At 47.8% G+C, this 25,059-nt stretch overlaps 1 protein-coding gene across 1 annotated transcript in view; it reads left to right on the top strand.

Annotated features, from left to right (window-relative positions):
- Positions 1-402: 402 nt before the first annotated feature.
- The window catches only part of GJE1 (gap junction protein epsilon 1), a 245,963-nt gene continuing 221,306 nt past the window's right edge, over positions 403-25,059 (top strand). The window contains exon 1 of the mRNA XM_085609300.1: positions 403-478. The gene's annotated coding sequence lies outside the window, so the exon portion shown is untranslated. The remainder of the gene's footprint in view (positions 479-25,059) is intronic.

Here is a 25,059-nt window from a genome sequence, read left to right as displayed (position 1 = left end):
TAGTTGTAAATGCCAAATACATTATTTTTTCCAAAGAACGTAGTCAGCGTGCCAATTTGATTTTGTTGCACGTTTATGATCCAATTGATGGCCAGTGTTTGTGTGAGCAGCAGAGGGGAGGAGTCTGCCTGACAGTCAGGCTAAAAACAAGCAGTGTGTTTCAAAGAGCTGGTCTCGGCTGCAGCAGCCGATCAGCTGGTTGAGAACGCTTTTTTTTGGGAGTCCATACTCTGTCAGAAAGGCCTGGACCGGGCTCTGGCCTCGTGGGTTCCACGCTGAATGTGTGCACTGCGGAGTATTCGTGGCGTCTGGTCTCTTTCGGGAAAGTGTTATTCAATCCGTTGTGTATGGTGATGTGTTTAGAATCAGGGGGGCCAGAATGCGATTTTAGACGCCCCCATTTGTGGCGTCGCGTTTTCAGTGTGGGACAAGTTTGTAACTAGACGTTGGTTGGATGTCTCCGAACACGCAGTGACAGGTGAGTGCTGGCGAGGATGACAATGTCCGCGTTCTGTTTGGTTTCCTAACTTAGCTTTTTTCTCTTTTGAATATGTTTTTTTTCGCGGAGAGTATTTACTTCGGAGGGCATTTCACGTGCATACGTGGTGTAAAACGATGTGCCGTCGATTCGGGACTTCTTAAGGATTTTGGGGACCCCCCTGGGCTACATATATTGTGGGGCCTCCTATTCGGAGCAGATTTGAATTTCTGATCCAGTTTCAGCTCATATGTCTTCTTTGGCCAGGTCACTGACAATGCACAGACACACTCGTCCAAATTCGAAATATGTTTACATGTGATATTCAGGGCTAGTGACATTTGTTTTCAATATTGTAACACAGCAGCAGCTCACTAATATAACTGCAAATAATCTCTTTGACACCCTCCCATTTTTCATGAGGCCCTGTTTTTATCTAAAATAAACTTTTTTGTGGATGTTGCATGAAACATAAACACATCTGCAAAATGTCTGTAATATATTCTCACACATCACCTACAAGATAAAATGAAAGGAAAACGTATTTAATACAATCTGTTAAAGAATTGTTCAAGGTCATTAGGGAAAAACTCTCTGCAGGACAGATCTGGCTGTATCAGGGGGCCCCTGAAAGGCTGGCGCCCTGGGCCAGAGCCCACTTTCCCCTGCCTCAAAAGGTGTCTGCTGTAGATAATTCACTTGTGTGCGAAGGGGGCCAGTTACAGCTCTCAGTGGTTCTCAACCCCGGATCAGGATGCCTCAACATATTTCCTTCAAGGGTGTCTATTTCTTCAGCGGTCATTGGTCCACAGTTTAAGAATGAACTTGCCCTATCGTCATCATGAAATTGGTCCAAATCCAGAATTGAATTGTCTCACATTCATTCTAACTTAGTATATATCAATGATAATTCAATTTAATGTAACAACGGTTGATGTTAACACATTTATTAGCACACACCTCTTCAACCTTAAGGGATGAAAGGCTGAATTTGCTCTCTCAGTATTTGAATTCAGGTCACTCAGGTGCTGTGAGGGCACAGTGCACGTCAGTAGCAAATACAAAGCTTGCTTAAATGGTGCTCTCATTATGGTTGTAGGTTTACCAAGAACCCATTAACGTACTAACAAAGCGTATTGTTGTTTTATATGTAATTTAATACAAATTTAAAATTATAAAACAAATATCAGCATGGAATCCCAATGAATGTCAAACTGCCACCAAACAATCATTTGAGTACCGTGAAAATCACTAGTGTCATTTAATCAAATTCATAGGTTTGCCGAAAGTAACATCATATGTCTTTGCCCCACCAACGTCTCATCGCACAACATTTGACTCCAGAGATATGGCACATAGTAGCGCCTGACATCTTGGAACCAATGACACAGGAGGAATTATCAAGAAGTAGAATACTGCTATATGTTTAAAATGTATCGAATAACTTATAAATCACACTGAAGTAAGTGAAAGGTGATTTTGTTGTGTCACCATGTTTAAATGGTATTGTCTCTGTGTATGCAGATACACAGACATACATGGTGTGCATTTCACACACACCCACAAGATAACATACCTATTATTATGAGACCGGCCATTGACTGTAATGAAGTGTGTATTTAATATTCTAACTCCATGCGTGCTTCGATAGTAGGGTAGGATATAAAGCGGACTGAGGCATGTATGACTATGCACCAAAATATACTCACTTGTGTCCGCAGTCCACTTACTAAGCCACGGGACTGCTTAAAGCAACCAGGGTGCCTCCCAGTGGGAAAGGAGTATACTCAATGGGAGACTGACAAATGCGCTCATTGAAATGAAATGAAAGGAAATGAAATGGCGACTTGTAGAGCGCGAAACATTCACCCGAAGGTGTCAAGGCTTTTACTCATTGAGACTGAGATCCCACAGATCTCAACGACTAAACAGCCAAGTCTTTAGCGCCTTCCTGAACGCTAACAGATTGTTCTCATGTTTCAGATATGGTGGGAGGGAATTCCACAGCCTAGTAGCACCCAGCAAAAAACTTCTCCCTCCCCAAGAGCATCTTTTCACCTTGTGGACAACCAGATCGATGGACGAGGATGAGCGAAGGTTGCATGCTGGAATGTAAAAGAAAAATTCAGTTTGAAAAAACCTGGTCCTATCTCCTGAGTGGTCTTAAAAACAATACATAGAGCTTTAAACTCTATACGTGTTTTTATTGTCAGCCAATGAAGGTCCTTCAATGCCAAAGAGACTGATTTATATTTCGGGATATTCAGTAAAAGCCTGGCTGCGGCATTTTGGACAACCTGCAATTTGGCTAAGCATTTTTTACGAAGGTTAATAAAGAGCCCATTGCAATAATCGGCCCTCGAAAGAACAAGTGCTGAAACCCCCAACTTACGAAGCTCAGCTGGAATGAATGGGAGGATTTTTCGAAGGATTTGGAATGTATAAAAAGAAAGGGAGGTAACCTGATTGACATGATATTTAAATGAAAGTTTAGAATCAAAAGTGACTCCCAAGTTCCTAACCTTGGTCACTGGTGTAGGAAGTGGACCCAATTCTGGGGGCCAGAGATCTGGTGACCAAAAATTGGTGTGAGCCCCAAAAAGTAGCACCTCCGTCTTACTGGAGTTCAATTTTAAACAGTTGGTAGCCATCCATTTCCCCACCTGGTGTAGGCACGAGTGGAATCACTTCACAGTGTCAGTGGGGGATCCTGACACTGAGACAATAATCTGCGTATCATCCGCGTAGGAGACTGCAGAGAACCCCAGGGATCTAATCAGTTTCGCCAAAGGTGCAACATAAACATTAAAAAGTGTGGGGCTCAGGGATGATCCCTGTGGTACCCCACAGGGTAATGTGAAATTTGGTGACCTAAAATTATCTAAGGCAACAAACTGTTCTCTGCCAGACAGGAATGACTAAAATAGGGTAAGAGCCTTCCCTTTGACACCGATCCGCCTCAGAACTTCCAAAAGTTTCTGATGGTTTACGGTGTCAAATGCCACCGAGAGGTCAAGCAGCACAAGTGCTGCACTGCCCCCCAGGTCGAAAGTTTGCCTAATCCTTTTGGAGGCTGTGATTAGGGCCAATTCGGTACTGTTATGTTTACGAAACCCGAATTGAGTATCATCAAGGAAGTTGTTCTTTTCAATATATTCTGATAGACTATTATTCATTGCTTTCTCCGCCATTTTAGCAGGTAGCGGAAGTCTAGAAATCGGACGATAATTCTTAGGATCGGTATCATCTAAGTTTGGTTTTTTCAGAAGGAGGAGCACAGATGCCAACTTCCAACAGGTAGGGAAAATGCCAGATAAAAACATTTTATTAAAAATAGGCATCAAATAAGATGCGAATGTTTCAGGCAAGAGGTGAAAGAGTTTTGGAGGGCAGAGGTCCAATGGAGAACCTGATTTAATGGATTCTATCAAGTTTATTGTTGCTTCCATTGTCAACGGAAAGAAAGTAGATAATTCAGGGGTATTACTACTATTACTACCCTCAGCACGGATGCCTGACTCAATGCAGGCAGTCTTAGATTTTGCTGATTCCACTGACGATGTAGTTATTCCATGAACTGTAGACTCAGCAAAACTGTCGTAGACCTCCTTAACTTTCTCTTGAAAGTATGTGGCCACTCTATCACAAAACACCTGGGTTTTCGGAGGATCAGTAGCCACAGCACATTTAGCTAATCTTTTTACTGTTAAAAAAAGCTCTTTAGATGAATGTTTAGCTGTCAGTATTACCGTAGTAAAATACCTAGTTTTTTCTTTACTAATAAGGGTTTTATACTCCAGTAAGGCTGATTTATAGTCAGCTTTATTATCCACGTTGGGAGATAATCTCCACCTCCTTTCCAAACGACAGCATTTTTGTTTTTGTGTCCTGAGTTGTTCAGTATACCAAGGCTCAGTAGGTCTGGACCTATGGCTCGAGATGCATTTAGCTTGTAGGCTTTGATCAAGTGACTTCCTTAACCATTCATCAAATGCTGCTACAGCTTTATTGGGGGTCATCTAATGGTGGTGGGATATTTTGTGCTAAAGCAGTTTGAAGCACACCCACATTTAATTTATTCCATGGATGGACCATTTTCCGCTGTCAGTTTATTCTATTCTTTATATGGGGGTTTTGAATTGGGAAAGAAAACATGACAGCTTTGTGGTCTGACCAGACAATTGGTATAGGTGGAAAACACTTCAGAAGGTCATTATTAGAAAATATGCCATCCAACAGGTGACCTGCCAAATGTGTGTCGCCAGATACCCGCTGGGTAAGACCCATGCTATTTGCAATGTCTAAAAAATGTACCACATCGCTATCTAGGGGGTCCTCCAGGTGGACATTAAAATCACCCAAAAGAGTGAAATCTGGTGATTGAGCCAGGACATCCAGAGAGGTACCAATATCCTTTAAAAAACTAGCCCGTGTGCCTGGCGGCCGGTAACATAGCATGCCATTAAAAGTATGACGATTATCAATTTAAAAAGTAAGGACTCCAAATGGGGGTCATTATGTTGGGAAATAAAGACTCCTTTCCAGGTGCAGAGAAACAGGACTGCCAGTCCTCCTCCTCTTTTACCCACTCGATCTTGCCTATGTAGTGTATACCCAAGAGGAGCCGCCATCGCTAAATCAGGATCAGCTGAGGCATCGCCCCAAGTCTCTGTGATAAATGCTACATTAATACCACGCGCCTCAATAAATAAAGCAAATTCAGATGCATGTTTGCACAGGGATCGTGCATTAATAAGACACCCTAATATAGACCTGGTGTAATTTTTCCCAGTAAATATTTATATTTATTATATTTATTATATTATTATAGTAAATAACTTATTGTGGGTGAAAAGAAAAATACATCACTATGAATAAAGAAAGAAAAATTGCAAATCTGACTTGAAAAATCATAAACGCCTCTGGGTTGACTGGCTGTGTTCAACTCACCAGCCCCGCCTCCCCCCAACTGCTATTCAGGGCTCTTCTTATCTCATGGATTTCAGCTGGGATTACTGAGGGTCTTTTGGTCAGGCTTTGCCTGGCCAGAGAGAAATGAGCTCTGGTAAATATGGTGTTAATACACCAAAAAGCCAGGTATCCTGGGGCAGCAATCAACTGCCTCCCTCCTCTTTGCCCTACAGCACCGTGAGGCTCAAGCCAGGAGAGTATGGCAGTGGGTGGGGTCAGCTTCATGCAGTCTGGCCCCCCTGACCCTCAAAAAATAAAGGTCAAGGAGGAATAAGAAATCTGCCCAATTGTGTCTCAGGGGCAGCTGGCTCAGACCACCACCACTCTAATTCCTTTGAGGGTGAAGGAGGAGTGGACCAGAACACAGGCTAGAAGACTAGAAATTATGGTATTTGCTGCATTTCGCATGGCCCTGGGTAAGGTAGGACTAGAGTGGAAATACTCCCCTGCTTTGGGAAAGGCTAGGGCAAGGTGGTGGCTCGTAGAGTAAACTTTATACCTCCCACCATGTGTCATTATTCTTTGGCAGCATTGATGTTAATATCTGGAGGGGGCCATTAAGACTCATTATTGGCTAGGGCCATTAATTCTCATCCCAAATCACATTTCGTTAAAAAGTCTTGCCTGCCCTCGTATAATTACCACCTTGGTTCTCCCTGTAAACTCCCATAAATTCACTATTAACCTAATTATCTCCATGACGTCACACATTTCCATATTAGTGAAAACCTCCTCCTTCTAGCTCCAACTTCTCAGGAAACCTACCATCCCAGCTGACGACTTCATGACAGCTGTGGATGTTTTGATCTTCTCAAACCTTGAGGGCAATAAGGTAGTACGCGAATGGTTTCCTACAAGAGCCCTTGCCCCTCTTAGTGCCATCACACACAGCCACCAATTTTGTCAGAAGTGCTAAGATATTGGATGTATTATCCCCACCATGAAAGAACCCTGTTGTCTTCCCCTAGATGCCAGAATTCAATTAAAAATGGCGTTCTTCACAAACAAAAACATATACCTAAACCTACCAAACTATTTGAAAGCTAAATGTATGACCACTGGAGGAAATAAAAACATCAGAAGCAAATCACATTTAATTCCAGAAATTCCAAAATTAATAAAATCCAAAACACTGAAAAAGCCTTCTCGTGTTAGACTCCAAGACTGTAGAACAACCTGGAAAGTCTATTGGACTTAATAGTAATCTCCTATCATTCAGGAGAAACCTGGAGACTCATCACCTATTCAGAAACAATCTAAAAGGCTACATTTACTCTCCATAACCTCTGTATCCCTTACCTGTCTTTTATATTATAAATTGTAATATGTGAAGTGGTTTGCAGAGCATGTGGCTAGGTCCACGGTATAGAAACTTACTGATTAAAATAAATGATAAATAAATTACCTCCTGTGGACGGACATTCCTTTGGCTATTCATGTATGTTACTCCAAGGGGCCAATCATGCTTATGACGTACATGAGCCATTCAGGCTAATAAATGAGTTCTACAATTAAAACTCCTCACAGGCTCTAGACATTAATGCTTATTAGTGACAGGGGCCACTCTGGATCCTTACTGACTAGATACCATCAGGTGCCGTTAATGGTTATTATGGCCTGGGGTGATTTATGCTTGTTTATATCTAGGGAAATTCAGGCTTATTCCATTGGTAGACATTCATCCGTATTAAGGCCAAAGCCCACTAACTCTATGGGATTGGGGTGGAACCATCAAAAACCGTTACTATTCACTGTGAAAAACCTTCAGTTGAGGTATAATTAAGTTGAGAGGTGACGAATCCTCCGAAGACAAAAAATATACACATGGAGGTTTTCACTTAACCTTAATTCCAACCCCACAAAACTATTTTAGATACTGATATGCTAAGTCTGGTCTGGTGACTTAATGGACTAATGTGTCCACTGTAGGGGCCTGTGTTTGACCTCTTGGTCACAAGTCAGGTTCAAATCCCAGTGGATCCCCTTAGCCTTATCTCCTTCTGAAGCCGATAAAATGAGTACCATTGAGTTGGGTAACAAAAACATCTGTTATTTGGCGCTAAGATACCCTTCTATGGAAACGTGCGCTTTACAAATACACATGTTGTTTATGTTGTGTTTATTTTATACAAATAGTCCTACATGATTTCACGTATATGTCACAAAATTGTGTGCTTAATCTTTAGAATGACACTTTGAAATGGATGAAACATCAACACACATTGCCCAATCTACAATCATCAAGTTTTAGTGAAGAAGTCATTAATAATATAGGATGACAAGTAACCAAATTTTGAAGTACCCTATGCATCATCTTCTATACACGAGATGCGTTTAGTAAATGGCAATATATATACAAAGCATAACATTCCAATTGTGCAATTATGAATCCAAGGAGCAGCCCAGGTCCAGCACCCCACCTTCTCTGTGCTCGCCCAAAGGCTATCCACTGCGAGGCTGGATGGGTGGTTGGGCGCATGGTTAGGCGGTGGTGTAGCCCTATGCTCAATCTGGAGGTTTAAGGGGCATCCGCATCCTCTGCTTGATGTGTATGACACAAGGGTATTCTTGATGTGTATGACACAAGGGTATTCTTGATGGGGTGTTGATGTGCCCCTGGGCGGGTGGGAGGGGGGAGGGAGCTGAGCGGTATCTAAGAATTTAGCCAAGTGGGTGGGTGTGGGGGGGAGAAGGGAGAAGAAAAGGGGAAGGGGGGTGGACCTTCCCCGTCCAAACCTCCTTCCAGGCAGGGACCCCCTTAGCCTTCCCTCCTTCTGAAGCCGATAAAATGAGTACCATTGAAACATTCTCAGTTTTTTTCTCTTTTCCCATTAGGCTTTGCCCATGTTTACTACTGGATCTCATGATCTTGTTCTATCTAGCCTCCAGTGGAGGCTCCTCCGCCAATGCGAGGAGTGTCGCCCCAAAGCTTTCATCAATTACCATCTTACATTGGATTTTATCTCAGATTAGTTCTTTGAATCGGCCCCTAAATCTTTATTTACATAGTTGAGAAACCATTACGAAATTACCCGCCCTGAGGAAGCCCCAGGCCGGATGGCCGTGTAAGGGGCGAAACACGTGTTGGCTGTGCCATCTCTTTTCTTTATTCACTATTACGAATAAAAAACAAATAAATGAATAAACACCATCGGATCAACCTGCACTGATTTGGAAATTCGTTCCTTTGAAATATAAGATTAAACTCTTGCCCAGACACACCTTCAGAATTCTTCTTAAAATTAGGGGGATAGGGGCCTCTCCCCCTGTTATGGGCAAGAACAAGTACGAGAAGGATATATGCTTATTATGTGGTTAGTAAGGGATTAGGACCTTTTTCCCCTCACTCCCATGAAACATTACACAGCCTATGCAGTAGGTATAACAACCTATGCCCTGCCCCTCTCCTAGGGGGCTAAACACAGTAGGCATACACTTAGGCGCTAGGCACCAACATGGCCTATAAACACAGTGGCCTAGGGAAGGAAAACCATATCCTTAGTGTTCCCACACATTATGCATAAACAGTAGATGCGGAACCACCCCTCCTAAATACATTACAGCCAGGGGCTGCTGGTGATTAACGAACTTCGCATAAGCACATTAGCATACCCCACATTAACAGTACACTTTACGTAAATGCACCTGGGCATGTAGGCATCAACATTGACCTATAACCGCATTAACATGGGGCAGAAACCCATTACACTCGGCATACGAACATGGCCATAGGTCACATGGGGCATGGACACATGTGCATGAATCATGAGGCTCCTCCCTAGGCATACATGTCCACCATCAGCCTGGCAACCCTGTGAGGAAAACATTAGGTAACATTATGGGCATAAGGCATTACCAGATGCCTCGTGTCACGTTACCACTGCCCACTGTCCAGCGGGGCTGTGGGGTATAGCCAGTCCAGATCGGGCACTGTCCAGTGGTGAGTCCCTCCTCTGGGGCTTACAAATCAGGAATGCCCCTTCGTTGCAGCTGCCGCTTCAGCGATGCAGCTGTGTCAGGCCCAAGAAGGAACTGTCCCCAACCAAGTATGGCCCCACGGGGCCCTTTGTGCAGGTACCGGGGGCGGGCACCGACTGTGTACCCGACACACCCTCCAAGTGCACCCCACCCGGTCCCCAAAACGTGCCGCTGCCCCCTTCTAAGCGGGGCAGCGGGGAAGCCCACACGACCACTTTGGTCCTTTTAGGAGGATCGCCGGGGCGGGCACCGATAATGTGCCCCGTTGCCCCCTCCACGCCACTGGTTCCCCCAATGCCCCACTCACGGCTCTTGGGGCTACAGGCGTCTCGGCGGCCTCCCGGCAGCAGGCTTTTTCTCCCTCCGGTTGCAGCCGCAGCCACACGCAGGCGGGGTGGGCTCCCGCCAGGCCCAGGCTCTCCTCTTCTCCCGCGACGCTCTCGTCCTCCCTCGGCCTCCCCGGGGGGAACATGCTGGGCTCTCCCCAGGCACCCGGGAGCCCCGCCAACGGCAGCACGTCTCCTGGGTTCACCCGGGCCCCCTCCTGGGACCCGGGACTTCAGTGAAGAGCCCACGAGGCTCCGGACGGCTGACTCGGCCGGCCCCGCCCACCACCAGGCGCGGGCGCCGGTCTTCCGGTTCCAGCGGCGGTCCTCCTCGACCACGGGGGCACCAACCGGCGGGGTGGGCTCCAGCTCTGGTCTCTTCCGGCTTCACCCGGGCCCCCTCCTGGGACCCGGGACTTCTGGTCCTTGGCTGGGGGAGGCAGGGTAGGCTCCCGTCCTCCTTTTCGACTTGCTCCGGCAGCCAATCCTGGCGCAGCTTCCCGGGGGCGTGGCCAATGACGCGGCCGGCGCCCCGGTTGCTGAGTAACGCTTGCTCGCGCGTTCCAGGCCTCGGACGGCCCGCGCTGAAGCCGCGGCGGCCCTCCCTTGGCCTCGGGGGCTGCGGTGGCGCACTGGGCACAGCGCCTCCTTTCTCCTCCCGCGTCTAGCGTGCGGGATCCGGGCCGTCGGCGGTGAGTACCCGCAGCTCCTCTGCCCCACAATGAGGGGTGGGCTCCCTCCGACGGTACAGCACACACGCAGGGTGGGCTCCCGCTCGGATTTAAATAATCTCCAAGGTGCCAGAACCAAGGGGTGGGCTCCCGCTGGCGTCAATCTACCAACAATATTGCTACAGCACAGGGGAGTGGAAAGGCAGTGCCCTCCAGCAGAACACAGTCAATTCAAATATAGCGCTCACCGATTATAGCGCTCTCCTTCCGCAGGCAGCTTGAATATAGCGCTCTCTTTCCACAGGCAGCTTGAATATAGCGCTCTCTTTCCGCAGGCAGCTTGAATATAGCGCTCTCTTTCCGCAGGCAGCTTGAATATAGCGCTCTCTTTCCGCAGGCAGCTTGAATATAGCGCTCTCTTTCCGCAGGGACTGCAGTCAGGGTCCCACGAGGCGCTTGCTGGTTCCTGCGCCCTTGGTTGAGGGTTTCTTGAGGGGGCGAGTTGAGTTGGTGGCTGAAGGCGGACTAATTAGTCTCTGTGAGTCGTCCTTGGGTTCTCCTCCCACCGGGCCAGATCAGTGGGTTAGTTCAGGATCCCTCACTCAACTTAAAAGGCAGCGCCTAAGCCCTGTCACTTCCAGCGGCATAGGTCCCTGACTAGGCCCTACCGCCTAAAACTCCTGTGTGGGTTCCTCCAGGTTAGCATCGCCCCAACTATAGTTTCCCCATGCCCTGTGGACAGTAGGGGGGGGGGTGTAGGTAAGCTCAGGGCCCAGCACACAGGCCCATGTAGCGGTAACCCCTGGCAGCAGGTCCCCTCTCTCTCAGGTCCACCCTCTGACTGAGCACATGGCAGCCCAGCTCCGCCCTTTATACGCCCCTCACCCCAACTACCAGACAGTGCCAGAAGCTTCTAGAAGCGTCTGGGGAAACTGGTTCTAACTGGCCTAGGGGGAGGGGTAGAGCACCCTGGGTGCCAGGCTTCCCTCCAAAAGCTGGGGTTGCTAAGAAATAACGACTAGACTGTTAACCCAGCTCAGTCAGACGGCACAACCACACAGCCATGGCATCCATTTTAAAAGTTCAGGTTTAAAATGTTGGAAACTCAGTCTGCGTACACCATCGCACAGCATTCAATATTTGCATTTATATAACATGTGGTTTCCCTTAAAAGCGAAAAATTTCCGGGAAAAGGGCCAAGTCCAACACTCAGTCAGTCATAATAACTTTATTTTGCCGCTGAAAACGGCATAAATGGTATTCTACAAACAATCAATCATTAGTATTAAGATCATTATAAATATAATAGGCACATACCAATAAACAATAGAAAATACAATTAAAATCATAAAAGGAATAAAACAAATCATGTTAAAAAGCAGACAATTCTTGTAGATGAAAACAATGTTCGTGACTCTCCCCTCATTATATATATGGCACAAAGCCTATAAGGTTAATCCTCTCCTTCTTATGGCAGACAAAAAGAACAAAGCCACACAATAGCAGACAAAGGAGTTGGCTAATAAGTGGAGATGCTATAAGGCCATCCGACATTGTCTAAAATTAAGTCTGTGCATAAGTGGTAGAATATATCTATTCTTTACCTCAACAAGTAACTTACAAATGAATAAAAAATGAAGATCGGTCTGGGAGGATTGTGCTTCACATGAACAGAGAGAGAGAGGGCATCAATGGGATATGTTTTAGCAGGATAGCCTAGTATTAGCAGGATATAATTCAGATGGAACCTCAGCAATACATATCTGTGTTGGGTGTTCGAAACAAATGTCAGATATGAAGAAACAGTGTTAATTATACTTGGTACTAAAGAATATTGGTTGACCGTGTTCTTATTACGATTAAGCTCTCTCCTACGTCTTCCCAGACTATCCAGTAATCAGCCTTTCAATTCTTTCCTTGATGTTGTCAGGCATAGGTTGGGATCCTTATACAATTTGTCTAGGCTAATTGCTTTCAAGTTGGTCTCGGTGTATTTTAACCATTGGATCTTAACTGCCCAATCTAGTTTCAGGGAGTCTTTTAAAATGTCTCTGGTTAAGCTTAAAGATTCTTTCCTCCAGATTGAATGCCATAGTGGGATAGGGAAAATGCGGATCTGATCTGTGATTTAAGGCAGGTTAAGCTCAGAATGACAATTATAAGAGAAACATGATTGCAAGAGAAACATGATTGCGGGACGCAGGCTCATCTTTTCAGAAAATCATCCTCTATGCATTGCAATGTAGATACATCAGTTAGGCCCCAAATAGCTTCCCCATAGGAGGCAACAGATATTACTTTTGCCTCATAGATCTTTTTTATTATTTCAATTGGTTGCAATCCAAGTTTTATTATGAAGCTAACAAGCCCTCCAATACTTTTTTCCATTAAAAGCCCTCTAAAAGTCACTGTATTTTGCCCTTTGTTTCCCCTATTGATATGACCCCTAGATAATTAAAACTGTCCACAACCTCCAGTTTACTCCCCTCTATAAGCATTCTAGGGTATTTCTTGAACTTTAACCCTGCCACTAGTATGATGGATTTAGATTCGTATACTCTCAAAACCAAATTGTCCATAAATTTTGTATACTCCGCATGAGTCTTTGCAGTGCGTTGCCTTTTGCATAGAGGAGTATCGGGACAGGAAATGAATTGATAAAAGGGACATCTGTAGTAGACCAAACCAGGGTCAATACTACAGCATTTGTATACAATGCAAATAAAAAAGGGCAAGGACACACCCCAGGCTAACTCCACGGGTGATAGTAAAGTGTCTTGTGCATTCACCCTCTCTTCTATGGCGGACGCAAGCCATAGCGTCGGAGTACATCTCTCGAATAAAATGAATTATCGGTGTCTCGATTCCCGTTTCTTCCATTAGATTCCACAGCTTAGAATGGACTACACAATCGAAGGCAGCCGATAAATCCATAAAGGTCAAATAAAGGTGGACAGCCTTAGCCACCGTATACTTAGCTATGATCAGGTTTCAGTTAACATTTCGAGAATGTGATAGGTTTGTGCCAAAGGTAAATACGTGAAATCCTAGTGTAAGGGAATCCCAAATTCTGGTAAGACGTTGTGGATACAGAAAGTAGAATACTATGTTTTTGGTATTTTGCTCTTTATTCAAATCGAAGTGAACACAAGAACAGCCAACAGGTGTTTTACCCAAAAGGCCAGCGGTCCAAGGGCTTATTCAAGGCTGATTAAGAATAGTGAGCATAAATAAATCAAAATAACAATAGTGAGATAGAATAGGTTGATATATAGTGGTTCAAGTGTGATTTGAAGTGCAGATTAAGTACACAGAAAAGAGGATTGAGTAGTGTGTACCAGAGATAGCAGATTAAAGACATAGGAGAGTAAGAAAATGAGGAAAAAAGAACAGTTTATTGAATTATTATACATGTAAAACACGATGATAGCACTACATTTTCCGATGTCATCACGTTAATATGTGGTTAGTGTCCGTATGGTTCATATTTATCCTGAGTAACAAGAATTGAAGTATTAAACACTGATGTTGGTGACTCAAATACATGAGCTGCCAGGTGGACGCATAAGGTAAACAAACATAACATGATCACTCATAATATTTTGTAGTAATGCACTGGTTTTGTGGCGTACAATATGTATATATAAATAGAGCCAACAGATTCTCCAGGTAGGCGAATGAAGTAAAAAGAGCATAATCATTCACAATATTGTATGGTAATGCACTGGTTTTGTGGCTAACAATATGCTTATCAATAACGGATAAGAAGGCACTAAATCGCAACTCACCAAGCTGTGACACCTTCTGAATGCAAAGGTCTAATATCTGTGAAAGTAATAAGGTAAGAGGAAAGGGATAAGGACATAAAGTAACCAATAAAGCCAAGGCATAAAATAACAGTAAGGATTGTACAGGTGCACCCCTTTAAAAAAAGGGGTTGAGGTCCTGAGAGAAACAAGGTTAAGGAAAGCAAGCTTATGTCATCTGGGATAATAAATCCAGTACGAGAAAAATAAGGGTCTACCATAAGGGAGGTACCATATGCATCCTAATGGGAGCTATGGGATATTGGCGCAGCAAAGCATGAGGAACAACACAGTAGCAAGTTCAAACAAAATATTTGTTGCAAGTACACCAAAAACAGCAGTTGTACAAGAGTGCCTGGTGAGACATGGTTAGAGGATGTATTATCAGAAAGAGGAATTAGAATACACTAAATCAATCCCAAAAGGAGTTACATTTCTGATATGGTGCTGTATGTGTGCTCAGGGAAGCTGTGCAATAAATCACAGCAAAGCGGTATCACTGTATCAAAGACATAGGTGGCATGGTCAATTGGGCAAACTTACTATATGGTTGTCATCACTTCGAAATCTGAGTGGGATGCGTGGTGCGGTCTCTACGGTCCAGTCGCGTGGGCAGCACTCGGTTGACTGCTCTATCAATATTCTTAAAAAGAGCCAAAAGGCAAACGGTGATGGCCAATTGCAGTAAAAAAGCAAATTCACAGTAGTAAACCAACAGGCAAAGATGAACTTTTGAAAAAGTGGAGGTAGTCTAGCCCCTTCACTGTTAGGCCTTTACCCTCCTGTGCTAAGCCTTTTTTTTGCTATTTGGGGTAGTTCACGCTTAGGACCCTGTTAATTTTTGACCACATAAGATATCCACGCCACATTTGTATCTTTTTCTTCCAACATCCTAGGGATTCTAAAGGTACCCAGGGTTTGTGGATTCCACTTGAGGGGACCCAGAAATTAGCCAAAATACAGCAAAAATGGGAAAAAAGTACTGCAAATGAAAGCGTCTGGGCTTTTCCCTGCAAATGTTATAAAAAAAGAATTTGTGGCCCTGGAATCACCATTTTCCCAGCTTTTCGGGGATGACAGACCTTTTTCAGAAAACCAACATTTTTTACACAGTTTTGGCATTTTTCTGGGACATAGCCTATTTTTGCTATTTTTTGTGCTTTCAACCTCCTTCCAGTTAATGGTAGACATGGGTATGAAAGCAATAATGGATCCTGTAAAGCTATAGATTTTGTAAGAGTAGACAAAATTCTGAATTCATCAAGGGGTCATTTTTGTAGATCCTTCAAGATTTCTTTATAGAAACTAACAGTTAAATATTGGAAAAATTGAAAATTAGTTAAAAAACAGCCTTTTGTGTCATTTTCACCTGTAACTTCTTCTAACTATGACAACTCTTTGAAAGCAATATACCGTTACATCCGCTGAACCCCACTGGTTGTGGGGATATATAGGACTTGTAGGTTCACCAAGAACTCGACGAACCCAGAGCCAAAAACTGAGCAGCGACTTCCAATGGTTTTTCATTATGTACCAGGCATATAGCAATTATTCTGGGAAAATGTATACATGGAAAAATCGGTATGAAAGACACCTGTGTATTTCTGAAATGTGAACAAAATATAGAGTTTAGAAACAGTAGATATTTGCACATTTACAAAATTGGGAATACTCATATTAGCATGAGAATTATCGATCATTTTTCAAAATGAGTTCTTTTTTACACATTGTCTTTCATGTGGAAGGCAGAAATGCATCGAAAGTCAATAGGTAATAACAGTTGCTTTACAAATCTGAATTACCCTAAGTCTCCTGATAAAAATGGTACCTCACTTGTGTGGGTAGGCATAGTGCCCACGACAGGAAACGGCTCAAAACGCAACGTGAACACACCACATTTTCACAATTAAAAATTACCCTTTTTTTGGCAAAGTGCCTAGCTGTAGTTTTTGAACCCTAGCTCTGTCTGCACCTAGGGAAACCTAGTAAGCCTATACATTTTTAAAAACTAGACACCCAGGGGAATTCAGGATGGGTGACTTGACTGCCTCTCTCCAGGTTCTGTTACCCAGAATCCCTTGCAAACCTAGAAAATTGTCAAGAAAACCACCTTTTCCTCACATTTCTGTGGTGGAAAGTTCTGGAATCTGCATGGATCCACAAATTTCCACTCACCCTGCGTTCCCCAAAGTCTTCCAAGAAAAATGGTACCTCACTTGCGTGGGTAGGCCTAGTGCCCGCAACAGGAAACAGCGCAAAACGCAACGTGGACACACCACAATAGCACAGTGAAAAATGACCCTTTTTTGGCAAAGTGCCTAGCTGTAGTTTTTGAACCCTAGCTCTGTCTGCACCTAGGGAAACCTAGTAAACCTATACACTTTTAAAAACTAGACACCCAGGGGAATTCAGGATGGGTGACTTGTCTGCCTCCCACCAGGTTCTGTTACCCAGAATCCCTTGCAAACCTAAAAAATTGTCAAGAAAACCATATTTTCCTCACATTTCTGTGGTGGAAAGTTCCGGAATCTGCGTGGATCCACAAATTTCCACCCACCCCGCGTTCCCCAAAGTCTTCCAAGAAAAATGGTACCTCACTTCTGTGGGTAGGCCTAGTGCACGCGACAGGAAACAGCGCAAAACGCAATGTGGACACACCACAACTTCACAGTGAAAAATGAACCTTTTTTGGCAAAGTGCCTAGATGTAGTTTCTTAACCCTATCTCTGCCGGCACCTAGGGAAACCTAGCAAACCTATACATTTATGAAAACTAGACACCAGGTGGATTCCAGGGAGGTATGGCTGGCGTGGATCCCCCAACTTTTCCTTACCCATAATCAACTGCAAACCATAAATTTAGCTGAAAAAATCACTTTTTTCACACATTTTTGTGTGGGAATGTTGTGGTATCACCAGGCTGACACAAATTTCCTACCACCCAGCATTCCCCCGGGTCTCCCGATAAATATGGTGCCTCACTCGTGTGGGAGGCCCAAGTACACGTGGCAGACAAGGGCCCAAAACGTATTAAGGCGACATCAAAATTGCCTTTTTCAAAACGACCTGGTTTCGCCAGGGAGGTCACCTGGGTTTTTGTCCCCGTGCTTGGCGGCCATCTAGGGAAACCTACCAAACCCACACATTTCTGAAAACGACACCCGGGGGATTCCAGGGAGGTATGGCATGCGTGGATCCCCCAATGTTTCCTTACCCAGAATCCCCTGCAAAACTCAAATTTAGCTGAAAAAATCACTTTTTCCACACATTTTTTGTAGGAAAGTTGTGGCATCACCGGGCTGACACAAATTTCCTACCACCCAGTGTTCTCCCGGTCTCCCGATAAAAATGGTGCCTCACTCGTGTGGTAGGCCCAAGTACACGCGGCAGACAAGGGCCCAAAACGTATTGAGGCGACGTCAAAATTGCCTATCTCAAAACGACCTGGTTTCGCAAGGGGGGGGTCACCTGGATTTTTGGCCCCGTGCTCGGCGGCCATCTAGGGAAACCTACCAAACCCACAAATTTCAGAAAGCTAGATACCCGGAGAATTCCAGGGAGGTATGGCTTGCGTGGATCCTCCAACGGTTCCTTACCCAGAATCCCCTGCAAACCTCAAATTTAGCTGAAAAAATCACTTTTTCCGCACATTTTTGTGTGGGAAAGTTTTGGCATCACTGGGCTGACACAAATTTTCTACCACCCAGCGTTCCCACAGGTCTCCCGATAAAAATGGTGCCTCACTTGTGTGGGAGGCCCAAGTACCTGCGACAGGCAAGGGCCCAAAACTTATTGAGGCAACATCAAAATTGCCTATCTCAAAACGGCCTGGTTGCGCAAGGGGGGTCACCGGGGTTTTTGGCCCTGTGCTCGGCGGCTATCTAGGGAAGCCTATCAAACCCACACATTTCTGAAAACTAGATACCTGGAGAATTCCAGGGAGGTATGGCTTGCGTGGATCCCCCAACGTTTCCTTACCCAGAATCCACTGCAAACCTCAAATTTAGCTAAAATAATCACGTTTTCCGCACATTTTTGTTTGGGAAAGTTGTGGAATCACCGGGCTGACAGAAATTTCCTACCACTTAGCGTTCCGCCGGGTCTCCCGATAACTATAGTGCCTCACTCGTGTGGGAGGCCCAAGTACACGCGCCAGACAAGGGCCCAAAACGTATTGAGGCGATATCAAAATTGCCTATCTCAAAACGACCTTGTTTTGCAAGGGGGGTCACCTGGATTTTTGGCCCCATGCTCGGCGGCCATCTAGGGAAACCTACCAAACCCACACATTTCTGAAAACTAGACACCCTGGGGATTCCAGGGAGGTATGGCATGCGTGGATCCCCCAATGTTTCCTTACCCAGAATCCCCTGCAAACCTCAAATTTAGCTGAAAAATCACTTTTTCCACACATTTTTTGTAGGAAAGTTGTGGCATCACCGGGCTGACACAAATTTCCTACCACCCAGCGTTCCCCTGGTCTCCCGATAAAAATGGTGCCTCACTCGTGTGGTAGGCCCAAGTACACGCGGCAGACAAGGGCCCAAAACGTATTGAGGCGACATCAAAATTGCCTATCTCAAAACGACCTGGTTTCGCAAGGGGGGGGTCACCTGGATTTTTGGCCCCGTGCTCGGCGGCCATCTAGGGAAACCTACCAAACCCACAAATTTCAGAAAGCTAGATACCCGGAGAATTCCAGGGAGGTATGGCTTGCGTGGATCCTCCAACGGTTCCTTACCCAGAATCCCCTGCAAACCTCAAATTTAGCTGAAAAAATCACTTTTTCCGCACATTTTTGTGTGGGAAAGTTTTGGCATCACTGGGCTGACACAAATTTTCTACCACCCAGCGTTCCCACAGGTCTCCCGATAAAAATGGTGCCTCACTTGTGTGGGAGGCCCAAGTACCTGCGACAGGCAAGGGCCCAAAACTTATTGAGGCAACATCAAAATTGCCTATCTCAAAACGGCCTGGTTGCGCAAGGGGGGTCACCGGGGTTTTTGGCCCTGTGCTCGGCGGCTATCTAGGGAAGCCTATCAAACCCACACATTTCTGAAAACTAGATACCTGGAGAATTCCAGGGAGGTATGGCTTGCGTGGATCCCCCAACGTTTCCTTACCCAGAATCCACTGCAAACCTCAAATTTAGCTAAAATAATCACGTTTTCCGCACATTTTTGTTTGGGAAAGTTGTGGAATCACCGGGCTGACAGAAATTTCCTACCACTTAGCGTTCCGCCGGGTCTCCCGATAACTATAGTGCCTCACTCGTGTGGGAGGCCCAAGTACACGCGCCAGACAAGGGCCCAAAACGTATTGAGGCGATATCAAAATTGCCTATCTCAAAACGACCTTGTTTTGCAAGGGGGGTCACCTGGATTTTTGGCCCCATGCTCGGCGGCCATCTAGGGAAACCTACCAAACCCACACATTTCTGAAAACTAGACACCCTGGGGATTCCAGGGAGGTGTGGCATGCGTGGATCCCCCAATGTTTCCTTACCCAGAATCCCCTGCAAACCTCAAATTTAGCTGAAAAATCACTTTTTCCACACATTTTTTGTAGGAAAGTTGTGGCATCACCGGGCTGACACAAATTTCCTACCACCCAGCGTTCCCCTGGTCTCCCGATAAAAATGGTGCCTCACTCGTGTGGTAGGCCCAAGTACACGCGGCAGACAAGGGCCCAAAACGTATTGAGGCGACATCAAAATTGCCTATCTCAAAACGACCTGGTTTCGCAAGGGGGGGTCACCTGGATTTTTGGCCCCGTGCTCGGCGGCCATCTAGGGAAACCTACCAAACCCACAAATTTCAGAAAGCTAGATACCCAGAGAATTCCAGGGAGGTATGGCTTGCGTGGATCCTCCAACGTTTCCTTACCCAGAATCCCCTGCAAACCTCAAATTTAGCTGAAAAAAATCACTTTTTCCGCACATTTTTGTGTGGGAAAGTTTTGGCATCACTGGGCTGACACAAATTTTCTACCACCCAGCTTTCCCACGGGTCTCCTGATAAAAATGGTGCCTCACTTGTGTGGGAGGCCCAAGTACCTGCGACAGGCAAGGGCCCAAAACGTATTGAGGCAACATCAAAATTGCCTATCTAGGAGGAGGAGCCTAGCGCGCATCTAAGATGGTCGCGTGAGCACAGGGCTCCCCGGACCCTTTCTGCTCCTCGGAATATATCCTGAGATTATCCTGATTTGGTTTATGGAATCTGGGAGATGAAGACCAGCTGATCATATATCTCTTTTTAAAACTCTAATCGGACCTGGGAATCCGGAGTTGTCGTCGTCGGAACTTTTGGGACCCACCCGACGGAGGTGGCCGGGGTGAAGGTGACCCGTGGGGCCGGGCTGCAATTGAACAACAGCGGCCTCAGCGCGGTGCCAGTTGACGAGTCAGCACTTTCGGTTTCGATTTTGGCCTTCAGGAGATCGACTGGTGTGCGTGCTCAAGGTGGCGAGGTGCCTCCTGGGCCTCTGCCCGAGGCTTGCTTCCATCTGCTACTGGTGGGCCTAACGCCTCCGACCCCCACATCGACAGTTTGCGGTCCTTTTGCGGGCGCCCGCACACCTCTTGATCGGAGGTCCCATTGAGAGACTGCGCTCGCATGGCGGGCAAAGGGGGTCCGGAGGGGCGCAAGACCAAGGCTTCTCTGCGCGGGGGAGCGGTCCAGAGCAACAACATGGACCGCTACACCCAGGGCAGGGGGTCCCCTGGCGCTACTGGCCTCTCCCCGGATGCTGCGGGGGGAGGCACGACCGTCTCTGCGGAACTTTCCCTGCAGGACATTATGGGCGCCATCGAGGGCATCAGGGAAACCATCGCGACGCAATATGAGGCCCTGGCCCGTAAGATCGACACTGTCGCAATCGATGTCACCCTGATTCGGGCCGACCTCTCCAAAACCAACGAGAAGGTCCAGGCCCTTGATACACGGACCTCCACCCTGGGTGCGGAGGTGTCGGATCTGCGGGCCGCGCTTGGGGACATTAGAGTGGTCAACGACCATATGGCCCGGCGGCTTGAGGACTTCGAGGGACGGGCCCGACGCAACAACATCCGCATCATTGGTGTACCGGAGTCCTCTGACGGCCGCCCGGTGGACCTCGTGGTCGAGGAACTTATTCTGCAACAGCTGTCCCCGGTGGGCCTAAGCAAATTCTTCGCCGTGGAGCGGGCCCATCGAGTCCCGGGCGGCCGGCCGCGGCCGGGGGCCCCCCCGAGACCTATCGTGGCTAAACTGTTCCACTACAGGGACCGCGACGCTATCCTGCAGGCTTCACGGACCCGTGGCCCGGTCCGCTACGAGAACTCGACCATCAATTTTTATCCGGACTTCACGCAACTGGTCCAGAAACAGCGGATGGGATTCCAAGGGGTGAAGCGCCGTCTCCGCGAGCTGGGCCTGAAGTATTCGATGATCTACCCGGCGAAACTCCGAGTGGAGCATGGAGAGCGGACAGCCTTTTTTGACTCTCCTGTGGCCGCAAGTGACTGGCTGGACTCGCTGCCGGACGGGGGTGGCCGGCCCGGGCCCTCTGGGGGCACCGCAGGTGACGGGTCCCCTTAGACTGACATTTGGTCCTTGCTTTTGCGGTTTTGCACTGTACAGTTGGGTCTTACTTCTTTTGCATACTGTGTCTTACCAGGACCCGTGAGAGGTGCGGGCGGGTTCGGGTCCCTTTCCTCCTCCGGGGTCTTTTTGTAGAATGGGGTTAGGGGGGCGACAGGCACACTGCAAGTTGGGGGGGGTCATTGGCCCGCAGGGGTGCAGGGTGGGGGGAGTTGGACTTGGGGTGGGGTTGGGGGGGAAGAGGGGTTGTTTTGTTGTGTGTTTTTTGTTTACAGGGCGAGGTATTGATTTTTGTCCATATTTGGGAACCGTGCTGCGGGCTGGGGGTTTCTTGATCTATTGGAGGGGATGGGGGGAGACGGGTTGAGGCTTATGTCATGGAACGTCAATGGGTTGGGGGATCGTATTAAGCGGGGTGTTGTACTGCAATATTTGCGTCGTGTGACTCCTGATGTGGTGTTTCTCCAGGAGACGCACTTGGTCGGCAATGTCTGCCATGCGATGAACAGGGGGGGATACCGCCTCGTAGCCCATTCTGGTTTCACAACGGGCTCAAGGGGGGTGGGCATTCTCCTGCGAACCTCCCTTCCGGTGGAGATCACGAGGATAGTCTCGGATGACAGAGGGCGCTATGTGTGTTTGATTGGGAGGTGGGAGGGGCAGCCCCTTACCCTGGTTTCAGTCTACGTCCCCCCGGGCCTCCAGAACTCCACCTTTACTGACTTGGGTCGAATGCTGCTTGACCTTCCGGACGGCCTCCTGCTCATGGGCGGGGACTTTAATTCTGTGGTTTCGGGTGAACTGGATCGTCACCCACCGAGGACCCTCCCCGCTGCCCAGTCATGGCTGGGTGGGATGTTGGTGACCTTCGGCTTGGTGGATAGTTGGAGACTAATGCATCCGACCCAGTGTCAGTTCACCTTTCATTCGGGGGCGCATGGGAGTCTCTCCAGGCTGGACTACTTTCTTATGCCCGCGGCGCAGACGGGTCGGATTCGAGAGGTCAGACACTTGGCGCGTGGTATCTCCGACCATTCTCCGCTGTGGCTTCTCTTTGACACTGGGTCGCGGTCCGCAGGGCGGATAGCTCCTATTAACCCCTGGTACCTGCGTGACCCTGCGACTCGTGACAGCCTGGTTAAGGTCATGGACCAATACTTCAGTGAAAACGAGGGGTCGGTGTCGTCTGCGTTGTCCCTTTGGGAAGCCTTTAAAACTGTGATACGCGGACACGCCCTCGCCCAGATAGTGGTGGCCAAGAAGGTTAGGAGCGAGGCGGTGGTGAAGCTGGAGACTGACATCTCGGGGTTGGAGTCTGCCTTGGAGGCTAATGTTACTCCGGACGGGCTACATGCCCTTAGCCTGAAACAGTTCGAATATAGGTCCCTGGTCACTGACGCGGCCAAAACTATGTATAGGGAGCAGCAGGGCCGATTGTATGACGCGGGGGACAAGGCGGGAAAGTTGATTGCGTGGCTGGACAAAAAAGAGAGAGTGAATCGTGTGGTCCCCGAGTTGCGTGCTGCTGACGGTGTGTGTGTGACTGAGCCGGATGAGATTGTGGAATGTTTCGCTGACCACCTCCGGGCGGTGTACTCCCCGGTGACCGACAGGGATGAAGACGACTCTCGCCTCCTACTGAGAGATATTGCTCTGCCCGGCCTGTCCGTTGAGGACCGGGAGCGGCTCGACGCTCCCTTGTCGTCGGATGAAATAGCGACCGCGATCCGTTCCCTTCGCTCGGGCAAGGCTATGGGTCCTAACGGTCTGCCCATTGAACTATACAAATTGCGTCCTGATAAGCTTGCGCCCTTCCTCAGCCGCATGTTCCGCGACTCTCTTGCGGCGGGTTCCCTTCCGGCCGACCAGCGCTTGGCCACTATAGTCGTTATCCCCAAGGAGGGCAAGCCGCGAGACCGCTGTACTTCTTACCGGCCCATTTCACTGCTCAATGCGGAGCCTAAAATCCTGGCGAAAGTCCTGGCCAATCGATTGTTGAGTGTCGTGTGCGACCTTATTCATCTGGACCAATGCGGCTTTATCCCGCACCGCAACACCGCTCTTAACTTGCGGCGTCTTCACGGTGCCCTTGCCAGGGCGGAGTTCCTCTCCGAACCGGCCGTGCTGGTTTCTTTGGATGCCACGATGGCCTTTGATACTATTGAGTGGCCATTCCTCTGGGCCGTCTTGGATAAATTCGGCTTTGGAGCGGGATTTATTGGCTGGGTGAGGCTCCTTTACACGGGACCCATGGCTCAAGTGGTGGTGAATGGGCGGGTCTCTCGGTCCTTTGCCCTCGGCAGGGGCACGAGGCAGGGGTGCCCGTTGTCCCCGTTGCTTTTTGCTCTCGCCCTGGAGCCACTCGCTGCCTGGCTCCGTTGGGAGCCCTCGCTTAGAGGGATCCGGTGGGGCCCGGGCTTCGAAGATCGGGTCTCGCTGTATGCGGACGACATTCTCCTGTATCTCACCTCACCGCGGCAGTCACTCAACGTCCTCTTTGACGTTCTGACCTCCTTTGGGAACAATTCGGGTCTCACGATCAATTGGTCTAAATCCTGCGTTTATCCCATCTCTGGTGGTCCTCCTCTCCTGCCGCCTCGGCTCCCGATTCAGATATCTCTGAGCGGCTTTAAGTACCTGGGGATATACGTTTCGCTGGACCCGGTGGCTCGCTATGAGCAGAATCTCCTGCGTCCACTTCGGCGACTGCGGGAGGACACGGCCCGGTGGTGCAGGCTCCCCCTGTCCCCGCTGGGTCGGGCCGCGCTGTTTAAAATGATGTCCCTTCCCAGGTTCCTCTATGCACTCCAGAACTCCTTCGACGTTATCCCAGTGGCCTACTTTCGGGAGGTGGAGAGCCTGCAGAGGAGACTGGTGTGGGACGGGCGGGCGCGTATTGCTCTTGCCAAGCTCACTCTCCCCTGGTATGACGGGGGCATCGCGCTTCCCGACATTCGCAGGTACTATTGGGCCTCGCAGCTATCTGCCATTAACCACGCCACGTATGCGCCCGGCTTGAATCCGGCGTATGAGATGGACAAGTTCCTGCTTCCCGGCGGGAACTACAACAGGGCACTTTATTCCCGCCTGGCTGGCCGGACCCTTACGGGTCCTACTAAGATTGCGGTGCGGACCTGGAGGGCTGCCACTGCGGCCATGGGCTGGAGTGAGCGATTAACATGTGCTACTCCCTTGTTTGCCTCCGACCGCCTGGGCAGCTTGTGGACCACGAAGGGGTTTGACCAGT

Source organism: Triturus cristatus, chromosome 6 (genome assembly GCF_964204655.1).
Source record: "Triturus cristatus chromosome 6, aTriCri1.1, whole genome shotgun sequence".
NCBI lineage: Eukaryota > Metazoa > Chordata > Amphibia > Caudata > Salamandridae > Triturus > Triturus cristatus.
Note: the sequence above shows the minus strand (reverse complement) of the source record. Positions and strands in the feature narration are given on the sequence as shown.